The 25,579-nt window shown below is 41.9% G+C and overlaps 1 protein-coding gene across 5 annotated transcripts in view; it reads left to right on the top strand.

The window, feature by feature from the left end:
• Positions 1–9,248: 9,248 nt before the first annotated feature.
• ZNF185 (zinc finger protein 185 with LIM domain) overlaps positions 9,249–25,579 on the top strand; it is a 64,155-nt gene continuing 47,824 nt past the window's right edge. For 3 of the 5 annotated variants that reach the window (XM_033137712.1, XM_033137716.1, XM_033137713.1), the window contains exon 1: positions 9,250–9,558. The gene's annotated coding sequence lies outside the window, so the exon portion shown is untranslated. Of the gene's footprint in view, positions 9,559–25,579 lie in introns of all 5 variants that reach the window. The other 2 variants (XM_033137715.1, XM_033137717.1) reach the window with 2 other exon arrangements.

Genomic DNA, 25,579 nt, shown 5'->3' on the forward strand with positions numbered 1-25,579 from the left:
TTGGATGCAACATCAACTTCTGCCTCTAGGTAGTGCTCGCTTACCATAATTGCTCTGCGGGTTCCATTGATAAAACTCAGTATGATACAATAGATGCTGATTGTTTCTGAAGTAAAGGCCTCTTGCCAAGTCACATACAATACTGCTGTTAAGCAGGACATTCCCACCTCGCCAATGGTCAGGGATGATGGGAGTTGTAGTCCAGGAACATCTGGTGAGCCATAATTTTCCGTACTCTCTTTCAGGACAGTCACTTTTTTGTGGTGGGGAGATCTGTGCTCAAATTCCAGAGCTGGGTAACCCATCTTTATATCTTTAAGTTTAGGCAATAGGCAAAAGCATTTCTCTATGGCCAGGCCTTTTAAATGTGCTTGTGGGAGGGTGTGTGTGATTGGTTTGTTCTTGTTTTATCATGTATTTCGTGTTCTCATTTTGAATTTTTATGCTGTGAGCAGCCCTGTGATCTTTGGGTATACAAATTTAATAAATAATAACAATAATATAGTGGTCATAGTTAAGGTAAAGGTGGGCAATCTTGAGCTGATATTGCATTGCAACTCACATCAGCACCAGCCGGGTGCTCGTAGCCCCAATAACATCAGGACAACATCAGCATAACCACCCTTTGCTGTAACAAGATTATGTGGGAAATCTGTAAAGAAGAGGCATTTGCACTTGTGTACTTAAGCTGTGGCCAAAACTTTCTGGAATGTGACTGCACAGGTTCTTTTCTTTAAGACAGCCACTGTTCATTTGTCCAGCAGACAGGAAGAGTTTGCTTACATACTAAAAGGTAAAATGTATTTCAGTGCAATTGCCAATAAAGTACACTGGGATATTCTGTTCTGGAAGTATCTAAATCTTGAGACAGTTTCTGCCTTCCTGAAATACGTAAAATGCATGTTGGGATGTGTGAATCTACGTTCATTGCTAAATTGAAAAGGGGCATATGTAATATGAATTAGCATCGCGGCCAATGTATCTCCTGCCTTCACGTTCCACAGTGAGAACTGCTTATAAGCTTCCCATTGGAAAATGATTTCGGTAATGAGAACCTTTGGATGCAACATCAACTTCTGCCTCTAGGTAGTGCTCGCTTGCCATAATTGCTCTGTGGGTTCCATTGATAAAACTCAGTATGATACAATAGATGCTGATTGTTTCTGAAGTAAAGGCCTTTTGCCAAGTCACATACAATACTGCTGTTAAGCAGGACATTCCCACATTATATTAATAGGGGTTGCAGTCACAGGTTTATTTAGTTTGCTGGCACATTAATGCAAATGTGAAATCCCACTGCTTCATGCTGTCTTCACAGGGCAAGCCTGTACACCCCTTTGCAAATCAATGTAGTCCTAAATTCTTAGATGAAAAAGTATGAGGATCCTATGTCCCTTCAGAAGCTTGCGGACCACAGCTGCTGTTATCCTGACCCTGCCCATTAGCTATGCTGACTCTGGCTGATGAGAGCTGGAATCTAACATCTGGAGGGCCAAAGGCTACATACCTGGCCTGTAGTGCACAAGCGCTAGAAGAAGAGGAAGAAGAGTTTGGATTTGATATCCCAATTTATCACTACCCGAAGGAGTCTCAAAGTGGCCAACATTCTCCTTTCTCTTCCTCCCCCACAACAAACACTCTGTGAGGTGAGTGGGGCTGAGAGACTTCAAAGAAGTGTGACTAGCCCAAGGTCACCCAGCAGCTGCATGCGGAGGAGTGGAGACGTGAACCCGGATCACCAGATTACGAGTCTACCACTCTTAACCACTACACCCTACTGGCTCTACACTAATGGAGTGTAGGAATGAGCAAGGTGTGGCTGTCCAGATGTTGCTGGACTCCACCTCCCATCACCTCCCAACCTTTGGCATTGTTGGCTGGTGCTCATGGGAGTTGGAGTCCCATATCAGCTGCAGGGCCAATGGTTGTGGTTGTTGTTTAGTTGGTTAGTTATGTCCGACTCTTTGTGACCCCATGGACCAGAGCACGCCAGGCACTCCTGTCTTCCACTGCCTCCTGCAGTTTGGTCAGACTCATGTTGGTAGCTTCGAGAACACTGTGCAACCATCTCGTCCTCTGTAATCCCCTTCTCCTTGTGCCCTCAATCTTTCCCAACATCAGGGTCTTTTCCAGGGAGTCTTCTGTTCTCATGAGGTGGCCAAAGTATTGGAGCCTCAGCTTCAGGGTCTGTCCTTCCAGTGAGCACTCAGGGCTGATTTCCTTCAGAATGGATAGGTTTGATCTTTTTTACAATTTTACAGTCCATGGGAATCTCAAGAGTCTCCTCCAGGTTACCCATTCCTCTTGCAGGGAATGGTGAACCTGGCTTGGTACTGAAGCATCAGTGATAATACACGTTTCCTTATTAGAGTAACCTCAATCCATTTCACCCAAAGCCTTTTGGCTTTGAGCCAGAATAGCCTCTTGTATCTAGAGTGCCCTCTTGTAGCCACAAGTGTTTCTGAAGTGCTCCTTTCTTTTTAACCAGGTTTGTACCCTGAAGTCACACCTGCTGCAGCATACATTTCAAATCACGTTGCTTCTGAATAATCTAGGGGACTGCATTTTGTTAAGGGTTTGTAGGAACTGTAAATAAACAATTTAATAATAAAAAATGAGTGTTTAGGTTTAGAGAAGGGAGGGGGAAATTTGAATTCAGTTTGCATTTAAAAGACAACCTACCACATTCTCCAAAACAGTACGTGAACTGAGACGCATCAATCTTTTCCAAGTTCACCATACAGTTTTCCAGGCCAAGTTATGTGTACAAAACTACATAACCTGGTGAAAATAACATTTTAAAAAGCATTCTATTAGAAATGGTTTTTTTTAAATTATATATTAAGCAAACTTGTGTATACAAAATATATAATTGGAGAAATTTGCACTAAAACGGTGAATTTGCATGAGGACTTAAAAAAGAATTCAAACTAATGTGGAGAATTGAACTTAAGGTTGGAAAAATGAGAAATGAAAAGAATCTGAAATTGATCGATCTGCCCATCCTTAATTATAGCACGCCTGACAAGGAACTACAGAAGAGAGTAACTTCCCATTAGGAAAGCCAGGGTGATCTGGCTGCGACATCTGTCACCCCATTGATCGCCAGGGTTGATTCGGCTGATCTGGCTGGCTAGGCGGGTGTCCCCTTCCTCCCTCACCGCTCCATGTGTGTCCCTCCCGAAGCTGCGCGCTCGGTGGAAGAGGACGACCATCCCAGATAGAAGGAGTGTACCGTTCTTCGGTCAAGGGTATACGATAGCTGCGCTCCCCTGCTAGAACCTCCAAACAAGCTCAAGGAAAGGCAGAAAGGGGCCTAAGAAGTCCCCTTTGAACACAGATCCAGTTCTCTGGGGGCTAGCAACACAGAAGACAAAATATTTGTCAACCTTATTTAGCCCTATAACAACAGAGCTGCCTTGTGTTTCATCGAAGTTATGGGTGATACCTGCTCTGCTTAGGAGTTTGCCAGCCTTTGCCTGTGAATTTTGAGAGGATTCATGCCACCAGGAAGCTTCTGCAGTGTCATAGGCATAGTTGTGAGGTGTGTGGAGAGCCCAGAAGCAAGAAAAGCACCAGTTATGCCTATGAGGGGGACAGAATAAGCATTCCTGTAATGCAGATCTCAGAGATCAATGATGATGTGTCACATTTGGAAGTGATTGTGCTAACATTGCGATGGGAGTGCCCAAAAATGTTGCAAAGCATCAGCAGTTACTGTTTTTTAAGGTGCTTACCTGGGTAAAAGTTTGGAAGAAGCATCTGGACTGCCAAAAACAAATGGGTGTGTGGATGGTGTCAACGCATAAGAAAAAAGATAATGTAGAGGTTGCAGTTCCTGTGAACACTTGTCCCCAAGTAGTCTCAAAGGGCAAAGTAGCTAATCACAGTAAACCTTGAGATGATACTGTTTGGGTGATACTGAAGAATGAGAGAAGGGGGATTGGGGGACTTTATATTGTAAGGAATTCCATTCAGTCTTTCCCCATGAGTCAGAGTTACAGCAAAGCTCTGTTGTGGCCACACCTGGGTGCATAAAGGGCAGAGATGGGGCTTGGCCTTTATTGTGGAAGAATGTGTTGTATCTTTCTCTGCAGGTGGAAATTGGCACAAAACCAGCATAATTGCTGTATCCTCCACGCCTTGACCTGTTGAGTCCTAGATTAACACAGCAGTTGCTTGTTTCAGTGTGTTTGCGTTGTCACCCAATACCCATTGTTTTATTTATTTGTTTGTTTGTTTATTTCATAAAATTTATATACCTATTGATTGTTAAAAAACAAAAACCTCAACTGTTTACAAAAAGAATAAAGCAACAAAGTATTGGTAAAAACAATTAAAATGTTCAGAACAATTAAAACCAGCAATAAACTAAAAACACATCAGCATTCCAAATATCTGGGTAGGCTTGCCTTTAAAAAAAAAAGTTTTTAGCAGCATCAAAAGAGTGCATTGAAGGCACCTTCCTGATATCAATAGGCAAGGAGTTCCAAAGTGTAGGTGCTACCACACTAAAATATCACTTTCTTACTAGTGTGGAATGTGTATTATGATAGCTATGTTACCTTCAGTGCCACTGGGAATCACAGGTGGGGACAGTGCTGTTGAGTTCATGTCCTGCTTGTGAGCTTCACAAAGGTAATCTGGTTGGAGGGACGCAGATGGCGCTGTGGTCTAGACCACTGAGCCTCTTGGGCCTGCCGGTCAGAAGGTTGGTGTTTCGAATCCCTGCAACAGGGTGATCTGTCCCACTGTCCCAGCTCCTGCCAACCTAGCTGTTCGAAAGTACGCCAGTGCAAGTAGATAAATAGGTACCGCTGTGGCAGGAAGGTAAACACCATTTCCGTGCACTCTGGCACTCATCAGGGTGTCCTTCCTATCGTGGCAGAAGTGGTTTAGTCATGCTGGCCACATGATCCGGAAAGCTGTCTGTGGACAAATGCCAGCTCCCTCAGCCTGAAAGAGAGATGAGCACTGCAACCCCTTTGACTGGACTTAGCCGTCCAGGGGTCATTTTTTCAATCTGGTTGGACACCGAGAGCAAGATACTTGATTAAATGGGTCACTGGCCTGATTCAGCAGGGCTCTTCTTGTGTTCTCTGGGCAGCTTAAAAGTACATTTAAAAACAATATATGGTATCAAGGGAGTCAGAAGCAGCATAAAAATGATTCTGTCTAGTATAAGAAGAAAAACCATTAATAGATCTACAACTCACCAATGGAAGTAGTAGGGGATAGAGTAATAGGTGGCAAACCCACACTAAACATTTAAAAATAGTGTTTGTATACACAATGCACTCCAGTACATCCACAGACAGGTGACATGCAATTTTATGTTGGATCCTCCCCCCCCCCAATTCTGCATTTTTGCAGATTGGAAAAATCCAAATTAAATGGGACGGGGGAACACAGGGTGCCATTTTGTTGAAGATGTCCTGTAGTTGACGGACCTTTCAGATTTATGAGTATTACTGCTGTTATTACCAGCCTTTAACCAGCAGGTTCCAGGGTGGGTTGCAACAATTCAAAACAGTATTAAAAACAATTAAAATGAATAGCAGTCACAGGAATAAGTTGGGTAATGAAAACACAAATCTTAGGTGTTGGGCCAGTACTTTTGTGAAATCTGGGGCAATGCTAATAAATAGCAGACATTTTCTGTGCTTTCTTTGGATTGATGGATATGTTTGTTTTGCTTTGCTTTGCCCATTGGCCATAACAACATCAAAATAACCGCTTACGATACTGCTGAAGACTATTTGCAGAATTAAAAGCGTGCAAATTTTCAAGCAGTAACAAGTTTAATATACAATCCAATTGAGACATTTAAACCATTTGCACAATCCTAACCATTTGCACAATCCTGACAAGGCATATGCTAAAGCTGTTAAAGAGATTATTGCACAACGGTGTTAGAAGGCAGATGAAAGTTGAAGATTCAAAATAGTGAAATGGACCTGGGTCATTTTAATGGCTTTGAAGCTTGCAGGACAGTTGTTGAACCAACCTTTGTAGCTGCTGGAGTCAAGAAGCTTGTTCTAGAACAACTGCATTTGTGTCAAAAAGAAACCATTCTGTTGTGTCCTATTTCTGGATATTTCATGGTAGCGTTAGAAGCTCCAGAATGCTATCTCCAGATTAGTTGGCTGTGCAGTGGAATGGCAGGTGGAATTCAGTTATGATGTACAAAGTGGCACACAACCCAAAGGCTTTGTGGGAATGGTGAAAGCTGCTCCAGTTTCCCACAAGCATTTCTACAGTAAAGAGTAAATAGACACAAAGTTCTCAGCAGAAATTGCATCTCTCTCTGTGTGTGTGAGAGAGAGAGAGAGAAAGAGAGAGAGAGAGAGAGAGAGAGAGAGAGAGAGAGAGAGAGAGAGCATGTGTCGGTGTCAGTGTCATGTGTGTGGGGGGATATTTTAACTTCCCAGGACACTTAACTCTTCTTACAAAGGCATATGCCATAATACATGTTAGTCTTTAAGGTTCCATGAGACTCTTCTTGTTTTTGGTAAAATTGAATGCATTTTGGATTGATTGTCAGCCTTAGCAAGAGGGCTGCCTGCTACCTGCCACTCACACTTAAGGAGGAGAGAAGCTCTGTGGAGCAAGACTCGTGAAAAACCTGTTTGATTTCCTTTCATCAAATGGGTGGTTTGACTTCCACACCCTTCTTCTTGACTTTCAGCATCATTCACCCTGTTCGGGGAAAGAGGAGGGTGAAGGAAAGCAGCCTCTTGCCTTCTGTCTGGTGGGAGATTGACGGTTACTGAAAACAGCGGGAAATCCAATTAAGTTCTGAGGCTCTTAAATATAGAGCTGTTGGAAAGAGATTAGGCTTTTGCCTGATGTTATACTTAGCCTGTGAAATTTGCCACCACAGTGGTTCACTGAGAGGTCAAATAATAATAATTGGGCTCATCAGTCTCATTAAGAGAGCTTGAAGATTTATAACCAAAGCACAAGTGTTAGCAAATCAAAATGCAAGAATGACCCCCCCATACACACATACACACTTGAACATGGACAGCAAACTGCACAAAACAGGAAAGAATATGCATCTCTACACGGTGCAAATCATGTCTACAAAACTGTTGGCTCCTTAAGTCACATGGAGCCCAGTACCCATGTCATTGCCAATGGCCAGATGATGGACAGCTCATCTTCTTTGTCCAGTTCCAGGAAGGCAGCCAAATGAAAACTGGATTGTCTCTAGTAGGCTTCTATGCATGTCTAATGAACTAAGGCTTTACTTGGCATGCCATAAATCGGCACTTGGATTTGTGGAGGGGGGAGTGAAGAGGTTGGTTTTTCTTGTTATACGTGAGCTTCAAGCTTTCACAAACCCTTAATGACATCATGCTTTATTAATGAAAGTGTTTATATCCCGCCCTCTCACAAAACATCAGGGCAGGGTATAGCAACCTAAAAATAAAAACCTTGAAAAGCAGTACAGAAGGATCTGTTGGCATAAAAAGTCTTCGAGATACGCCTGAAAGTTAAAAGTGAGAATGACTACCCAATCGTTGCTGGAAGAGTGTTTGAGCCACGGGACCAGCAACACTTTTAGTAGTAGCAGTTGGTGCAGCTGCTGCTGTAGTTGTTACTTGATTTATGAACTGTTTCCAATGAGGCACCTCAAAGAAAATTAAAATACAATTAAAACGTGTAAAATAATTACATAGATAGGAACAAAACAACAGCAATTGCATATCTTAAATCAACTTCCCCGTAGTAGGCTAACATTCTGGATCTTCCTTGTGAACAGAAAAATGAAGCGGGGGGAGAAAATGAAAATTAAGAATCAGCTGTTAATGTTTTCCTCAGTTTCTCATTTTTACATTCTTTGGCAAACCGCATCTTTGCACCTCTTTGTGGACTTCTGAAACCCAACATGAAAATCCATACTTAAACTTTGTGTGTGTACTTTATACTAATACAGTGGTACCTTGGGTTAAGAACTTAATTAGTTCTGGAGGTCCGTTCTTAACCCGAAACTGTTCTTCACCTGAGGTACCACTTTGGCTAATGGGGCCTCCCACCGCCGCCGTGCTGCCACTGCACGATTTCTGTTCTCATCCTGAAGCAAAGTTCTTAACCCAAGGTACTATTTCTGGGTTAGTGGAGTCTGTAACCTGAAACGTCTGTAACCCAAGGTACCACTGTAAATGCTTTTCCTTTTTTCCTTTCCTTTCCTTTCCTTTCCTTTCCTTTCCTATCCTATCCTATCCTATCCCATCCTTTCCTGTGCACATTTTGGTTTGGAGAACAGCATCACAGAATTTGTAGAAGTGCAAATTTCAAAGGCTAGCCATGTTTCAGTTCGCATATTGATCCGGGAAGTGTGAATTAGGTTTGCGTTAAAATGCAAACTGAAAGAGTTTGTCCCTCATCCCTACCTGGTCTGTAGCTCAGTGGTAAAGTATCTGTTTTGCATGCAGAAGGTTCCAAGTTCTAATCCTGGCATCTCTTGGTAGAACTGAGAGAGAACCCTGTCTGAAACCCTGAGGAGCTGCTGCCAGTCAGTGTGGACAATATTGAGCTAAATGGGCTAATGGTCTGAGTTGGTATAAGACCGCTTTCTATGTTCATATGTCTTTCAGGAAAGGACTGTAGCTCAGTGGCAGAGCATCTACTTTGCTTGCAGAAGGTCTCAAGTTCAATTTCCTGTATCTTTATGGAACGAGAGATACCCTGCCTGAAACCCTGGAGAGTTGCTGCCAGTCTGTGTAGACAATAATGGGCTAGATGGACCAAATGGTCCTAACTCAGCAAGAGTTCCCAAGTTCTTACGGAAATAAGTTCCCTAAATTACAGAAATGCAGCAAAATAAGCAAAATAAAACAGCTAATTTCTCAATAGCCCTGCCCCTGTCTATGAACGTTTTATTAACTTTTTGGTGTGGGGATTCTCATGAGAGCTATGTGTCCATCCCTTGATGGGCACTTTAGGTTTGTAGGCCTTGGTTAACAGCAGCTGAATAATTGTATAGAACAGGAAGGGGAACTGATTCACAAGATGGCTGTTTGTGAACCCTCCTTGAGTACCAAGCCTTACTCCCCATACGGAATTTGGCAAAAGCAAAAGCCAAAAAAAAAAAAAAAGCTACCGTGACTTGGTTTCCAATTCTCCTTGTCAGCCTAGGGTGTCTCGAGCGACAGAGGGCAGAGAATGTAAGGAATGTACTAGGGAGAGGCACCTCTTTGCCGAAGTGCAGGGGGGGGGGGAGAGAGAGAGAGAGAGAGAGAGAGAGAGAGAGAGAGAGAGAGGAGGGGAAGACTTTCTGCTGTGGAAAGAGAAACCTGTTTGATCCCCTGAAGGGCAAAAAACACACACCCACATTGTCATCTCCCTCCCATAACAAGGCTGGGCCTTTTTTTTTTGGCAAGGGCAGCCTTAGCTGTCTGGGACACATTCTGGCTTGCCCACACCTCCGCCGCTGAGCGCATAAGGAATAGCAGGGAGCGCACTGCTCCAGCCACAGCTGTGAGGGCGGGAGTCCTGTTAAATGCTCGAGGACACCTTTCGGGAAGGGACCCACTGCCGCTGAGGTTACGAGTAAGTACCACCTTTTTGGTTTGAAAGATGAGAGAGTTTCCTCTCTTGACCTTCTTCCTCTGCTCTTTTCCTCCCTTCCCTTGATTATCCTTTCTTTGAGGTGAGGGGACAGTTTGCCACCAGGGATCAACAGCTTGTGGAAAGTGGCTTCCCCAATGCGCCACCTGTTGAGATTCCTGCATTGCAGGGGGTTGGGCTCGATGACCCTCATTCTACGAGCTGGCATGGCTTTAAACAGTTATTTGGGCTGTGCATACCATATATTTAAAGCACATCACTTTCCTTCAAAGAACCCCGGGAACTGTAGTTCGTTAAGGGTCCGGGGAATTGTAGCCCTGTGAAGGGTAAACCACAGTTGCCAGGAATCTTTGGGGGGGAACAATGTGCTTTACATGTACACTATACATGTAAAGCACACCACCACCACCCCAAATCCTGGCAACTTATTTCATTTTTACCCCACATTTTCCTCCAAGCAGCTGAAGGTGACATACAAAATCCTCAGATATTATCCTCACAACAACCCTGTGAGGTAGGCCAGCTGGAGAAATAGCATTTGTCCCGATGTCACCTAGTGGACTTGAACCTGATCCTAACCCAACACTCTAACCACTATGCAACACTATGCTCTCTATAGATCCAGCTTGGCAGCTGCTAGCATGGTCCAATACTTTGTTGTAACAATTGCCACTCCCCCCCCCCCAAGCAGATTTCCTGAAATGTTAGCTTTATATTTTCCTCCAGTATGCAGATGCAGTGATGTGAAATGTCGCTGCAGTTCTTATTTCTTATGCAAATTTCTTACTTGGTGCTCATTGCTAATTCTACTAATCTTTACAACAGCCCTGTAAGGTAGGCAAGTCCTGGAGAGGAGGTGGCATTTGAGCTAAGAACGCTGCAGCACTTTCTCTTAATTACAACACTTGCTGTGTTATATATACTGTGAACGTCTGTCCGCCATACAGCTGTTAGCACCATCAGTACAAAAAGTTGCTTAACTGGGGAAGTGGGAGAAGGGTTTTGCTGAGGGGTCCTCTGCCCTCCACCTTGCTGGAAGCACACAGCAGGGTCAAAAAATGATAGAATTACGGAGCTGGAAGCAGGAGTGCCTGCTTGGCCCCCAACTGTGGGTGCCCAGGCCCGTGATCGCCATGCAGCTTGTATAACCCTGGTGCCAGAATTTGTGGTTGCCTGGCCCCTCATGGGGAATTTTGTGGGTGCTAGGGCACCCAGGGCCCCAGGGAGTTGGCACCTATGGCTCCAAGAGACCTTGGCAGATGCTCTATCAATATCTTTGGGTGGGCGGCTCCCAAATAGATACTGGACATTATCATCATGAAGAGAATGCTGGTTTTAAGAGATCTGCAATAATGTAGATGTCAGGTGTTTTCTGATTTTTAGAGACATCCCTCATTTGTTAATGTCCGACATTCATTTTTCATTATTTCTTTGCAGGCCCCCAGTGCCTTTTAACATTGCAAAGCAGGCAGAAATTCAACTGGTGTTGTTCACCCAACATTTATCTGTGGCATTTTTTAACCCTCCTGCAAGGTGCTTAGGGTAGTGTACGTGGTTCTCTCAAACCTGTTCTATGTTCACAACATTCCTGTGTGGTTGGAGAAACACAGAGTGTGACTACTCCATGGTAATTCAGTGAGCTTTATGGCGGAGTAGCGATTTTCGCCTGCATCTCCCTTTATGCAACACTGCCTTCTCAGTATATGGGTGCAATGATGAGGAACTTCCTCTGTGGGATTTCTGCCTGCTGTGCCACCGTTAAATCCTTGCAAGGAAAAAAAAATGGTGACAAGCCTGGTTCTCCAGCTCAGAGTTTTCACTTGTGTATTTAAACATCTTTTAAGTTGATTTTCTTTTTTTTCTTTTTTTTAAATTTGATTTTTTATTTCGTTATTTCGATACACAAGATAATATAATCAACAATATAACAACAAATACAATTGAAAAGGGTAAATTAACAAGTTCCATATAAAAATACAGGCGAACAGGCACCAGTTGGCTGCAGTTTAAGAAGTGCATCTGCCTTCCTGGTAGTTCTTCTTCCATCGAATTTTTGTTGCGAATCTGTCACAATGAGAAAGAAGGAAATGTCTGGGCAAGGGAGGAGCTGATAGAATGGGCAGTGCTGAAGAGTCCCTCCCTCAGCCCCAATTTTCCACCTGATCACAAATCCTGTTATCTTCCTGTCCTCACACCCAGGCCTCTAACTGTCATAATGGCAAACAGCGCAGATGATGTTGTGATAGCATCATAATAACAGGCCTTGTCCACATCCACGTTTACTTTGTGTTTGCAGCTGTTTGTGTTCCCAATTTAATTTGCAGTGTCTGCATTACGTTCCAACAATACCAATCCCAGTGTTTTCCCTTTGTATGTTCTGGTTGACCCAATACAGGGATAATCCATTAAATTGCGGGAAAGCAGAATTTAAGCCATGGGTAGGCAAACTAAGGCCCGGGGGTTTAATCAGGCCCAATCACCCTCTCAAGGCCCGTGGATGGTCCAGGGATTAGCATGTTTTTACATGAGTATAATGTGTTCTTTTATTTAAAATGCATCTCTGGGTTATTTGTGGGGCATAGGAATTCGTTCACCCCCCCCCCAAAATAGTCCACCCCCCCACAAGGTCTGAAGGATAGTGGACCAGCCCCCTGCTGAAAAATTTTGCTGACCCTTGCTAAGCTGTTCCCACTTGGTTCACAGATTATTTGTTTCAATGCTTTCGGGTTGGTGGGCAATTAATCACCACTTTCTGCTACTGCCTTTTCCATTCCCACTACTTCCTCGATACTACCATTTCTTTACCAGCTGTACTCAAGGAATCTCCACCCCCTTCCAATCCCTCAGATATGCACGAAACTGGGAAACTGCATGCACACGCAATTTTAAAATTGCATATCTGGACACTTCTCATGCAGGATTTTATACACACACACACACACACACATACATACACACATACACAACTATCGGCACACATGCCCTGTTGATGCTTAATTGACATCATAAAATCAACACATTAGAATGTGGGGAACAAACACAAAAAGGAATGCCTACTGGTATAAAAAGGAATGACTGGAGTGGCTCCTCATATACTGTACAAATTCAAATACACACAGGTGTGGACTACTCCAGTCTACTCCGCATGGGGGAAAGTGGACTAATAGCTAAATACATGTAATGCTCAAATGTAGACAAACCCATAGTTGCACCAAGGAGTGAGGAAGTGGTTTCTTTTATAGCACCCTCTGCATTCCATCAGAAACCCCCACTTTTCTCTCTCCAAAAATTAAAAAGCCACAGATTCTCCAGCCCTGATCTAGTCCACTATCATTTGTGCTCCCAAAAGTAAAATTTGCTGATATAGATGGTGTTCCCAAGACAGGGCTCTCTATGTTTTCTGTCTGACTGCTTCATTTGGTACTGAATGCCAAATTCAATATAATTAAGAATCCATCAGCTTCCTTTCTTTACTTATCTATTATGTGTGTGTGTGTGTGTGACCACCTTTCTTCCATCATAGTAAACACAGAGTAAACATATTAGTAAACATAGGGGCAGTAAATATAGAGGTGCCCAGGCAGTCTATCCTCCACACACCAACCAAGTCCAGACATCTTCAATGAGGGCATTGTGTCATGTGTCCAAACGTAGGGCAATCTTGGAAGTATGTGAGTGTGTGTACCTTGGCATATCTGAAATCAGGGTCAGGGAGGAACAGAATATGATTTCCAGTCATTTGCAAGTAGACTCTCGGTGCCTTGTGCCACCCTCCCCTGCTCTTTCTCCTAATTGTAGGTGGAGAATAATCTCATGCACAAAAAACAGAAATATGCAATGATAGTTAATCTGTACAATATATGCAGGTTAAAGAAGTGGGTTACCTTATCAGAATTAATGAATTGATAAGTGTATGGCAGGAGCTGGAGCAGCTCTGGAAAATAAAACTTTCAGATCTGTGATGCTGCTTTATGCTTCGTCATACCCGATGCTCCATTTTAGTCCAAGGGCTCATCAGCCCCAGCTAGCATAGATAATATCCAGGGATGATGGTGGGAACTGGAGTCCAACATCTGGAGATCCACAGGTTCTCAACCTCTTATGTAGATTAATATCAGACATGCTCTGAATGCTGTTGATTCTGTAGGTGCTCAGGCAGAGGGTAGTCTTTCCCAGTTCTCTGCGGAGATGCTTTTAATCCCTGGGGACTGAACCTTCTGCATGCAAAGTTGTGTGATGTATTCTACCACTCAGCTATAATTTCCCCCATTTTCTGCAACCCACTCTCTCATGGGCATATGAAACAGTCTTAAATTAACTCTGGCTCTTTGGTCCCGCTCTTGACACTGTCCGTGGGGTGTGTGTGACTTTCTCAGCCATGAGACACCCTTTTCCGGATATGCCAAGGATGGCGCATGGGGCTCCTCTAGCATGCAAAGTTACACATTGCCACAAAAGAGGATAATACTGATTTGCAGCACTCCCCTTCAAAACATCCTAATGTGTACATAGGGATACAGAAATAACTTGTTTAATATGAGTAGAACTAAAATGCATCTCATCATCGTGGGAGACATGAATGTGACCATATGAACTTCTGAGAACATAAGGAAAGTCGTGCTGGATCAGGCCAATGGTCCATCTATTGCAGCAGCTTGTTCCTGCAGTGGCCAACCAGAGGCCTGTGGGAAACCTGCAAGCACTCTCTGGTAACTGGTGTTCAAAGATAGTAGCCTAGAATATAGGAAGTGGTCATATATGGAGCCAGATCATTTGGTTCATCTCACTCAGTATTGTCTGTACAAACTGGCCGCTGCTCTCTTTGGTTTCAAATGCTGGTCTCTACCAGTCCTATCTGGAGATGCCAGAGATTAAATTTAGGACCTTCTGTAGGCAAAGCATTTGCTCTACCCTTGAGCTGTGGAACTTCCCTTGTGGCCTGTGTGCCTTCTTAGTCTGCTCTCTGGCTACCAGCTGTGGATGGGCAACTTCAAGGCCTCTGCAGGTTTTCCTTCTTGCAGTTCTTGGACTGCAGAGCCCTTAGTTAGAGGATGCTTTCAAACCAAGGACTATCATCTGTGCAGCAGGACACTTGGCCGCCTTAATGCAAAGCAGATGCTCGGCCACTGAGTTAATAGGCCCTCGTCAAGTTGTGCATGGGGGGGGGGGTTGCTTTTCATTGAGCAATGACTTCTCTGAAGTGAATCTAGTAAGGTGCCTTCTGCTCTGTTTATTACAACAACAACAACAACAACAACAACCTGATTGGCAGCCGATCTCCAGGATTTCAGGCATGAGACTTCCCCTGGAGATGCTAGGGATTGGACCTAATCTTCATTGCTCTTTCCCAGTGACACACACAAACACCTCCCAACGCTTCTTCTATTTCTGAAATTGGGATGGAAGGCTGAGTCTAGCGTGGGTAGCACTCCTCTTCTAATTGCTGTTCCTGCTAATGCTGAACAGAGTTTATGCCGTATTGATTTGATCAGATATGTGCATAAAATTGTGGGGTATGAATCATTTGTTTTGCTACCAGAGAGATTTGATTTATTAATCAGTTGGTTTATTATTATTCCACTTTCCTTATGGCCCAAACCCATCAACTGTCAGGGCAAGGCTGCATGTACATTGCTGCTTACTCCAGCTCCAGCACACTCCCACCACTGGTGATTGAAGTGGAGTACACATGACAATAGCTACATCCATAGGTATCCTATATCTTCTTGAGAAATCCCCCTGTTTGAAGTGCTTTCCTTCAAACCATCTTCCGTCTGATTTGAGAACAGAAGCCAGGGTGCATACGTTTCAGGCAGCTGTTGTGCATAGGTAGAATTTGGCATGGAAAAACAATTCGGATAATTTACGTTAGATGAAGACATCCCTGCTGCCTCTCTGGTCTGCACAGCAGTGTAAGAATACAAACCGCAATGCAAGGGGTGTGTGTGTGTTGACCTTACTGCGTTTCAAGCCACAGATGTGTGCATAACCCATTCTTGCAGTTCTGTCATATACGAAGACACGGTTACCATTGGCTCAGGTGGCTTTTAATGAAGAGATTATTAGACACATTTGTTTTGTTTGGACCTGTACTGTATATTACCTGCTTTTCTGGAATGTAGTCTACAACAACAGCAGGGGTGACTGACCTGAGGAAATAACCTGCCTGGCAAACATCTCAAATACTCACGCACTTGCATGAGGCCCATCTGGGATGCCACTTGAGGGAGGCAGACTTACTCCCTAGTCCATCAATGTTACAGACCAGGGGTGAGGAACTTTGTTCAGAGTGAGGGTCACATTCCTTTCTGGGCAGCCTTCTGGGGGCCACAGACCATTGTTGGGTGGGACCACAGGCAAAAGTGGGACAAGCAACACACATAAATTTTACCATTATACAGTAGGCTACTTTTGAGAAATGCCCCTCCATATTCTCCAACCAGACAAGTGAAAGTTAAGATCAGAGTTCAAGGAACATTCCAGCAAGGCAAATGCACTCAGGATGTGAAGCAAGGTCAGCGAGGGGTGTGGCCTTAGGAGAGTTATAAGGGCCAGAAAGGCTGGCCTCAAGGGCCACATGCACACACACTTGTAACCCACCCCCCTTGCAGACCACCTGTAATTATTTCTATGGAGCAACATTCCCAAACCAGTTCATTGATATTTTCCCCATTGTCTTCCAAGCTCTCATGTCTGCTTCCTAAAGTAACTTCATAGCTTCCAGCACTGCTAGTCTTCCCACTGGAATCTCCCTTGGATGTTATCCTGGAGTGTATATTTTGAATACTTTGAATGATATTTATATATATAATTGGCAGATGGAGAATCTGATGCCCTTCTAATTCCTTTTTCTTATCTCTCGTTTTATTTTTATTTTCTATTACTTCTAATTTTTGCTTTCTCTATCTGTATTTATGTTGTTGTTTTGATGTTTCCTACTTTGGGTTAATGAAGATACACACAGGAAGGTGATGGATGGAAGATGAAGGGACTGGGTAGGGAGGAACTCCCAGGGTAGGAGGGTGGGGAAGCTCCCAGGTGAGAGCTGGGAGGGCTCATCCTCTTTTGTGTCGAATAAGGGTTAAGATACAACAACTTTTATTAAATTTGCTTGGTAACCTAACATTATTATATATATTCTATGAAACAAAGAATACAAAACAAAATTCATTCATACTACAATGCATAACTACATAACATTAATATATAAAATGCCCATAACTACATAACATTAATATATAAAATGCCCATTTTTTGTGATTCTTTGACATTTATTTTCCCATCTACCCTCTGCCCCAATCTGTGCAAATATTTCTGATTGTACATATTCAAAAACATAATCGTCCCATTTTTCCAAATTCCATTTAGCCTTTTCTTTCCACCCCAGTGCAATAACCGCCATTCCGGCTAGAATCATAATCTTATACAACTCTTGCATATTACTTCTTACTTTATTATTTCCCAATATTCCGGAAAAGAGCAAATCCCTATTAACTTCTATGTTCGTTTGAAATAATCCAGAATTTACCTTTATAATCTTTTGCCAGTATTCCTTGACCAGATTGCATTCCCACTACATGTGGGCATATACCGGTAATCCTTTTTCCTGACCACAATGCCAGCATTTGGGACTAAACCCTTTCACTATATACACCATTTGTGCCAGAGTTCTATACCATTTTAATTTTTAAAATTCTACTTAATTCTTTATATTTTTTTCTATTTTAATATTATTTATATTCTTCATCAGTTCTTGGACCGTATTTTGAAGGATCATACGTTCCTGCTCCCATTTAATCTGGATTATCCTTATCATTCTTTCTTTGTCGCTTATCATCAATTTATATAACATCCCTGCTATCCCTTTCTCCGTTATTTGTCTTTTGTTCAGCACCATATCTATTTTCATTTCTGTCCTCATTGTCTCCTCTACTCTTTCCGTTTTTATTAAGTCATAAAGTCCTTGCACTTTCAGCCAATATTGTTTTCCTATTTTCTCCAAAAAACCTTTTTTTTGTAATTAAATTCCCTTCTTCATCAAACATGTCCTTTAATTTATAAAATCCCCGATCTTCTAATTTCTTCCACCAGCCAGGGTCCCTTTGACCCTCCTGCATATATTTTAAAGGCATCCACCTTGAGTATGTTGCCTTCCATTTCATATTCCAGTTCTTCCAGATTCCTAGTGCAGTTTTCCTTGGCCCTATTGTCTTCTTACAAGCCATATTAATATCTCTATTAAATATCCCCTCTCTTCCTATTCCTTCATTTATTTCATTCTCCAGCCTAATCCATTTAACCCCCATCCTTATATCCAATATCTATTATATTTTTCAATTGGAATGCTTCATAATAAAATTCTAAATTCGGTATTCCCCATCCTATCTCTTCTTGAGATGAATAATTTACTATATCTGGGGTTCTAACTCTTTTACTTCCAAAAATCCATTTTTAAATATCTTATTCCATGTTTTAAACCATATTTTCCTAATAGGTAGTGCAATTACTTGAAATAAATATAATAATTTCGGGTTAAGATACAACCTTGATAGAGGGCTTTTTATTATTTCCTTCCTTCCTTCCATTCTTCTTTTGCTCTATCTTTTCTCTCGCAAGTGTGGTGTAGTGGTGGTTAAGAGCGGTAGACTTGTAATCTGGTGAACCGGGTTCGCGTCTCTGCTCCTCCACATGCAGCCCATGTCGGGGCTCCGCCCAGGGAGCCGAGCAGCGAAAAAAGCCGCTGAAAGGGGGTGGGGAAAGGGAGCAAAGCAGGCGCTTTGCCTGCTTTGCTCTCCTTCCCCCCCTTCAGCAGCTTTCTCCGCCGCTCAGCTGACCTTCCGAAGGCCAGCTGAGCGGCAGAGAAAGCCGCTGAAGGGGAAGGAGAGCAAAGCAGGCGCTTTCAAGCTCCTGCTTTGCTCCCCCCCCCTTCAGTGGCTTTTTTGGGTCCGGATGTACTACGCATGCCCAGAAATTCCGGGCATGCGCAGTGCATCTGACATGCGTCGTGATGTCACGGCGCACGTTGTGACCCTGCCCCCCAGGGGGGTGCCTCCGCGCCACCGACCCGGGCAGCGAAGAGGCTTCCTCCTCCGCTGCTCTGGAGGCTTCACCCAGGGCAAAAACCCAGCTAGTTCCCCTTCCCCAGAGCTACAGCACTGGCTAATCCAACATGCCTCCATATTGCCAGGATTCAGACTCCGCTTGTTGCCTCTTATCCAGCCCATGACTGTGTCCAGACACACATCCAATGCTTGTACAGCCTTTCCTGATTGAAGTGTTATGGAGGGGGGAGTTTCTGTTAATGGTTGTTTGGCTGGTCTTTGCATTGTTTTCAGCTTCTCCTTAAAGCTATTTAAATGATATATGAGCTTGCCTCTTGCAGTTGTTTTTACAGTAGGTGAGCCAACTTGTGTGGGCTTTGCCTTAAAAGGCAGCTTAAAAATAAAAGATTTTCACAACCAAACACCACAACTAGGGATGGGCAAAGCTGCCTATTTCAGTTTATCTCTGTCTCATTTTTTAATTTCAGTTCTCCAAATTTCCACATCAATTTTCAAAAATTCTTTTAAAAGGCACTAATGAAAATTCCTCTGCATTTTAGCACAAATTTCTCCTAATGTACATGTTTTTCTATGCAATTTTATCTAATACACACATTTTTGGAAGTGAGTTCCCCCAATATAATGCATTTTGGTATGCTATTTTTACTAATATATGCATTTTTAAATGCACACTTTACCCTAGTCTACACATTCTTGTAGACATTACTTGGCTGGAGAGCTACATTGCAATAATCAGAGAAGTGTGAATTTTGAAGGGTGGCCATGTTTCAGTTTGTATATTGCTGTGAATTAGGCAGGATCACCTTTAAAGGCAAACTATATTTTCTCCACCACCCTTAGATTTACAACAGAGCAAGATGCCTTCACCCAGGACAGATTGCCTGTCCATCTAGCTTTGTAAGTGGTGGCAGGAGCTCGCCAGAGTCTCAGCTTAGATGTCTTTTGCATCACCTGCCACCTGCTATCAGATCCTTTAAAAGGAAGGATGCCAGGGATTGAACTTTAGCGTTCAAAGAGTGTGCCCTACCTACTGAACTACACACACACACACACAGAGAGAGAGAGAGAGAGAGAGAGAGAGAGAGAGAGAGAGAGAAATCACAAATAAGGAAAGCCCCTTTTTCCAGTTAAGAACAAATGAAGTTTTTAAAATCCCAGAACAGACTATTTGTCTGGCTAGCCCAGCACTACTATTTGGACCCAAAGGGGTGCAGGGGGCGCTGTGATCTAAACCACTGAGCTTTTTGGGCTTGCCGATCAGAAGGTCAGTGGTTCAAATCCCTGCAACAGGGTGAGCTCCTGTCGCTCTGTTCCAGCTCCTGCCAACCTAGCAGTTCGAAAACATACCAGTGCAAGTAGATAAATAGGTACCACTGCGTCGGGAAGGTAAACAGCGTTTCTGTGCGCTCTGGTTTCCAGCACAGTGCTCTGTTGTGCCAGAAGCGGTTAGTCATGGTGGCCACATGACCTGGAAAGCGGTCTGTGGACAAACGCTGGCTCCCTTGGCCTGAAAGCGAGATGAGGGGCGCAACCTCATAGTCGCCTTTGACTGGACTTAACCGTCCAAGGGTCCTTTTACCCGTTACCTTTTACTATCCCACAAAGACCTTCACTCGCACTGTTATGGGAGCCTCAAACTCTTCCCCCAAATGGGTACCCGGTAATTTTAGACTCTAGAATTAATGGGCTTCCAGGCAGTAATGTATACGACTTACACTTGTTTCAAATTGCATCATTGCCTGCCTGTTTAGAAGGCAGATGTGTATTATTTCAAAAAGCTTCAAAATGTGGTAAACCACATTTTTGTAGTGTTGTGAGGGGGCTCTTGTTCAGTGGGGCCCTAGACTTCTGCCCCAAAGCCTTACCCTGATGTACCCAGAAAATAGGGTCAGTGATTTATCATTGGAGCACATGGGTGGTGTCTGTTGTTATTGCTGTTACATTTCACTTCCATAGTACAGGCATATGAAAATAGATCTATGCAGTATGCAGAATCGCAATTAGAACCAAAAAGGCACTTTACATGAAATCAAGCATTATGTAATTTAATTATCACATCAGAGGCTAGGAAGCTGAAATCAAAGCAGAAATCCATATGCACCTCCTTAGGACAATTTCTTGAGTGTTGCTGATGCTTCCTGAAACTGGCTGTGCAGGCTGTAGCAGCCACAGGGCCTTCATCCTCTTTAGGTAGAGGAATCTGTTGAATAATCATTAGGAATTAATTATAGGTAACAACAATAATTACCAACAGCTGAAGTGGGGCGAGGCACTTCAGAAATGCCAATAATAACTGGAATTTCTGCCTGTCAGAAATCTGTTAGAGGCAACAAATCTCTATCAGGTATTGGTGGTAGCAGTCAAGAGTGGGAGGCAACAGCAGTCCTACATTTAGAGTCCTCCCTTTATCCTGTCTTTCAGAACTGCAGAAACCTAACTCCACCTCTGCATATGGGGCCTTAGGCACTTCCATACCCTCCAACATTTCACCAATGAAAATAGGGATGTCCCTCCATTGGGATGCGGGTGGCGCTGTGGGTTAAACCACAGAGCCTAGGGCTTGCTGATCAGAAGGTCGGCGGTTCGAATTCCTGCGATGGGGTGAGCTCCCGTTGCTCGGTCCCAGCTCCTGGCTACTTAGCAGTTCGAAAGCACTTCAAAGTGCAAGCAGATAAATAGGTACCGCTCAGGCGGGAAGGTAAATAGTGCTTCAGTGCGCTGCTCTGGTTCGCCAGAAGCGGCTTTGTCATGTTGGCCACATGACCCAGAAGCTGTATGCCGGCTCCCTCGACCAGTAATGTGAGATGAGCACCGCAACCCCAGAGTCGGACACGACTGGACCTAATGGTCAGGGGTCCCTTTACCTTTACCTAATAATAATAATAATAATAATAATAATAATTTTATTATTTATAACCCTGCTCATCTGGCTGGATTGCCCCAGCCATTCTGGGTGGCTTCCAACATATATAAAAGCATAATAAAACATTAAACATTAAAAAGGAAAACTTCGCTATACAGGGCTGCCTTCAGATGTCTTCTAAATGTTTTTTCTTTTCTTTTCTTTAAAAAAATAATTCTTTATTGGTTAAAATCATAAACACTTACATATACCGTAATCTCATGACCGACAGGGAGAAACCTCCTCTCTCTCTTTCACATCTATTAGTATTTTATTTTTTATTCACAGTTTTTTCCCCTTGCCAGATATATTTAGAAATAGCTTTTTGCCATTTGTTGAAACAATATGTCTTTTGATGGAAACAAAAATGATATCCTTGGTAATACATTCATTTTAATGGTCAACAACCTACCCAATAATGAAAGTTTCATTCTACTCAATATTTGCTAATTTCCTTTAATATCTTCCCAAGTTTTTAAATAATTATCTTTATACAAAATTATATTCTTTGTTGTTAACCACACACCCAGATATTTAATCTTCTTTTCAATATTTAAGCCTGATAAACTTTGTAATTTATTCTTACTCTCATCTTTCTTATTTCTTACCAGGAGCTTAGTTTTATCTTTATTAATTTTAAGACCTGCTATTTCTAAAATAAAAATAAAAATACAGTATCTCTTTGGGATTGACTCTATTGGTTCCTCTACAGATATCAGCAAACAAAAACTTTTAATTTATATTGTCTCTGTCCCGCCCTTATTCCTTCATTGATTACATCTTATTCTTTGCGCCAAAACTTCTAAAACTGTTATAAACAATAAAGGTGATAGTGGGCAACCTTGTCTATTCCTTTAGTTATTTTACAATTCTCAGTCAATACATTATTTACTATAAATTTTGCTGATTGATCAGTATATATTTCCTTAACTCCTTTTATAAAAGTGCCTCCACAATCCATATATTCCAAAGCCTTAAACATAAAGTCCCAGGAGTCATTGCCAAATGCTTTCTCAGCATCTAAAAACATTAAAGCTGCTTGTTTTTCATTTCTAAATATTCTATTACATCAATTATGTTTCTAATATTATCTTTCATTTGTCTTCCTGACAAAATCTGGCCTGATCTTGATGGATTACCTCTTTTAAAACAGTTTTCAACCTACTAGCTAATATGTCTGCAAACAGTTTATAATTGTTATTCAACAACAAAATAGGTCGGTAGTTCTTAACCAGCTCTGGATCTCTATCTTGCTTATGAAACAAAGTTATGTATGCACTCTTCCAAGAATCTGGTAACTCTCCTGTTTTCAAAGTTATATTCCTGATATCTTTTAAAGGTTGTATTAGGTAATCTTGTAATTTATTTTATAATATATTGCTATCCAATAGGTCCAGATGTCTTCCCTAATTTTGCCTGTAAAATTGCTTGCTGTAATTCCATCATTGTAACAGGTGCATTCAGAAATGTCATTTTATTTTTTTGGTATCATAGGTAGTTTGTTGTCTTCTAAATATTTACCCATTTCTTCTAAATTACCTTGTTTGGCTCGATATAGCTCTGTATAAAAACTTACAAACTTATCTCTTATTTCTTTTGGGTTTTCCACAACTCTACCTGCTACATTTAGTCTAGTAATTCATTTTTCTTCTTCTTTCTTCTTTATTTGCCAAGCTAATGGTTTCCTTGGCTTGTCAGCTTGTTCAAATTGTTTCTGTTTTAAATATCTAATTTTCCACTCTATTTCCTGCTTTATTATCATTGAATATTGCATTTGCAACATATTGATATCCTATTTCACTTTCTCTTTTTGAGGGGAATTTATTAATTCCTTATCTTTTTTATTTATTGTAAAATTTCTTGTTTTTTCCTGCTGTCTTATCATTCTCTGGTATGCACTTTGCTGTATAAAAAACCCCCGCATTACTGCTTTACTTGCATCCCATACCACTTTTATATCTATGTCTTGGTTTAAATTAATTCCAAAATAATCTTTTAACTTTTTGCCCCTTTTTCTAATATTTCTTTATCGTTTAATAAATTTTCATTTAGTCTCCATCTCATGAGGAAACTTGTCCCTGTACTTAATTCCACTATTATAGACTTGTGGTGTGATAATGTTCTTCATAGAATTTCTACCCTCTTTACCTTAGTATACAAATCTTTAGAAGTCCATACAGAGTCTATTTGGCTCACAGAATTATTCATGTGTTTTTCTCTCCAAATGTAAATTAAACTTAAATTGTCAGTTGTCCTAAAAAAGGCATTTGGTAGTTTCCCTTCTTTTGTTTCATTCCTGTCACAATCTAGAGATTCCTGTCACAATCTAGAGAGGCTACACCATTCGTATTGCCCATCAAAATCATCTTTTCATTCATATTTACAAATAATATTTCTTCCAGCCTCTTATAAAAATCCATTTTTTTCTCATTAGGTTCATACATGCCAATTAACAATATTTTTTCTCCATGTGATGTTATCTGAGTTATCAATATTCTTCCTTGTTCATCTTTAAATAGTTGTTTTGGATCAAATTCTGATTTTATATACATTATAACTCCTTTCTTTTTCGTTACATCTGAGGTTACAAAGTCCTTTCCCAGTTTTTTTTTAAATAAAAATTCTTCTATGTTTCTTTGCAATGTGTGTTTCTTGAAGGCACATAACACCCAAGTTTAACTTCTTTACAACAAAGCTTATACCAAGAACAAACTTCGTTGGTCTCTAAGGTGCTACTGGAAGGGGAAAAAATATTTTTTTATTTTTAATGATTTCTTTTGCACAGAAATCATTAAAAATTAAAAATGATTGCTAAGTACTTGTAGTTATATCATCATCATCATCATCATCATCATTTGGCATTACCTGTCATTTTCAGAAGGTAACATTTAAATTCTTTGCTTTTCTGAAAACAGGCTTACCAACCTAAATGTTGCCCAGCCTTAAATATATTAGCAGATTGGAATTCCTCACACCCAAAAACATATTCTTAAGACCTCCCACTGAATAAATTTGCAAAAATCAAGTTTCACCCCCTATGACACACCCTAACATCCATTATGGTCTGTCCTGACTCCCTAAAGTGGAAAGGCACACCCTGAGATTAAAATCTATAATTAATCAGAGAGGGTGACATCTCCATCACTTGGGTTTGTAGGTTTTTTTATATGCCCACATAAATTGATCAGGCAGTTACTATATATCTAGATGTCTACATTTTACTGACAGCTTATTGCCCCACTGCACTCATTGAGAGAACCGGTGTGGTCTAGTGGTGTTAGGCTAAGTCCTGGGAGACCAGGGTTCAAATCCCCACTCAGCCCTGAACCTCATTGGGTGACCTTGAGCCAGTCAATTACTCTCAACCGAACCTACCTTGCAAAGGATAGAATGAGGGAAGAGGATGTACGTTTGCCACTTTGTGCTCCTTAGAAGATAGGTGGAATAGGAATGTCGTAAAATGTCGTAAATAATTAGAGTAATAAAATAAATTTATGAGTAGTGAAATATATGTGGCCCTACAAGCATCTCTGTCTGGCGCCGGGCTACAGCCCCTCAACAGCTCTGCTTTGTAGCCCAAATATATTTGCTTGGCATGTGCCATTGAGTTTGGATAATGCCAGGAGGATCAGGATATGTGCATGTAAGTAAGTAAGTAAGTAAGTAAGTAAGTAAGTAAGTAAAAACTAGCCTACTCTGCTGAGCACTCACTATTGCCTCCACTGGAACACGGCACTTGGAAGATTGCTCAGAAGGGAATGTGGCCCTCAGACTGAAAAAGATTTCCCAGCCCTGATATATAAAATGATATATAGGATGTCATATAGAGGAGGGTGAAAGGTTGTTTTCTGCTGCTCCAGAGAAGCGGACACAGGGCAATGGATTCAAACTACAAGAAAGAAGATTCCACCTAAACATTAGGAAGAACTTCCTGACAGTGAGAGCTGTTCAGCAGTGGAATTTGCTGCCAATGAGTGTGGTGGAGTCTCCTTCTTTGGAGGTCTTTAAGCAGAGGCTTGACAGCCATCTGTCAGGAATG

The sequence above is a fragment of the Lacerta agilis genome, chromosome Z (assembly GCF_009819535.1).
Source record: "Lacerta agilis isolate rLacAgi1 chromosome Z, rLacAgi1.pri, whole genome shotgun sequence".
Lineage (NCBI taxonomy): Eukaryota > Metazoa > Chordata > Lepidosauria > Squamata > Lacertidae > Lacerta > Lacerta agilis.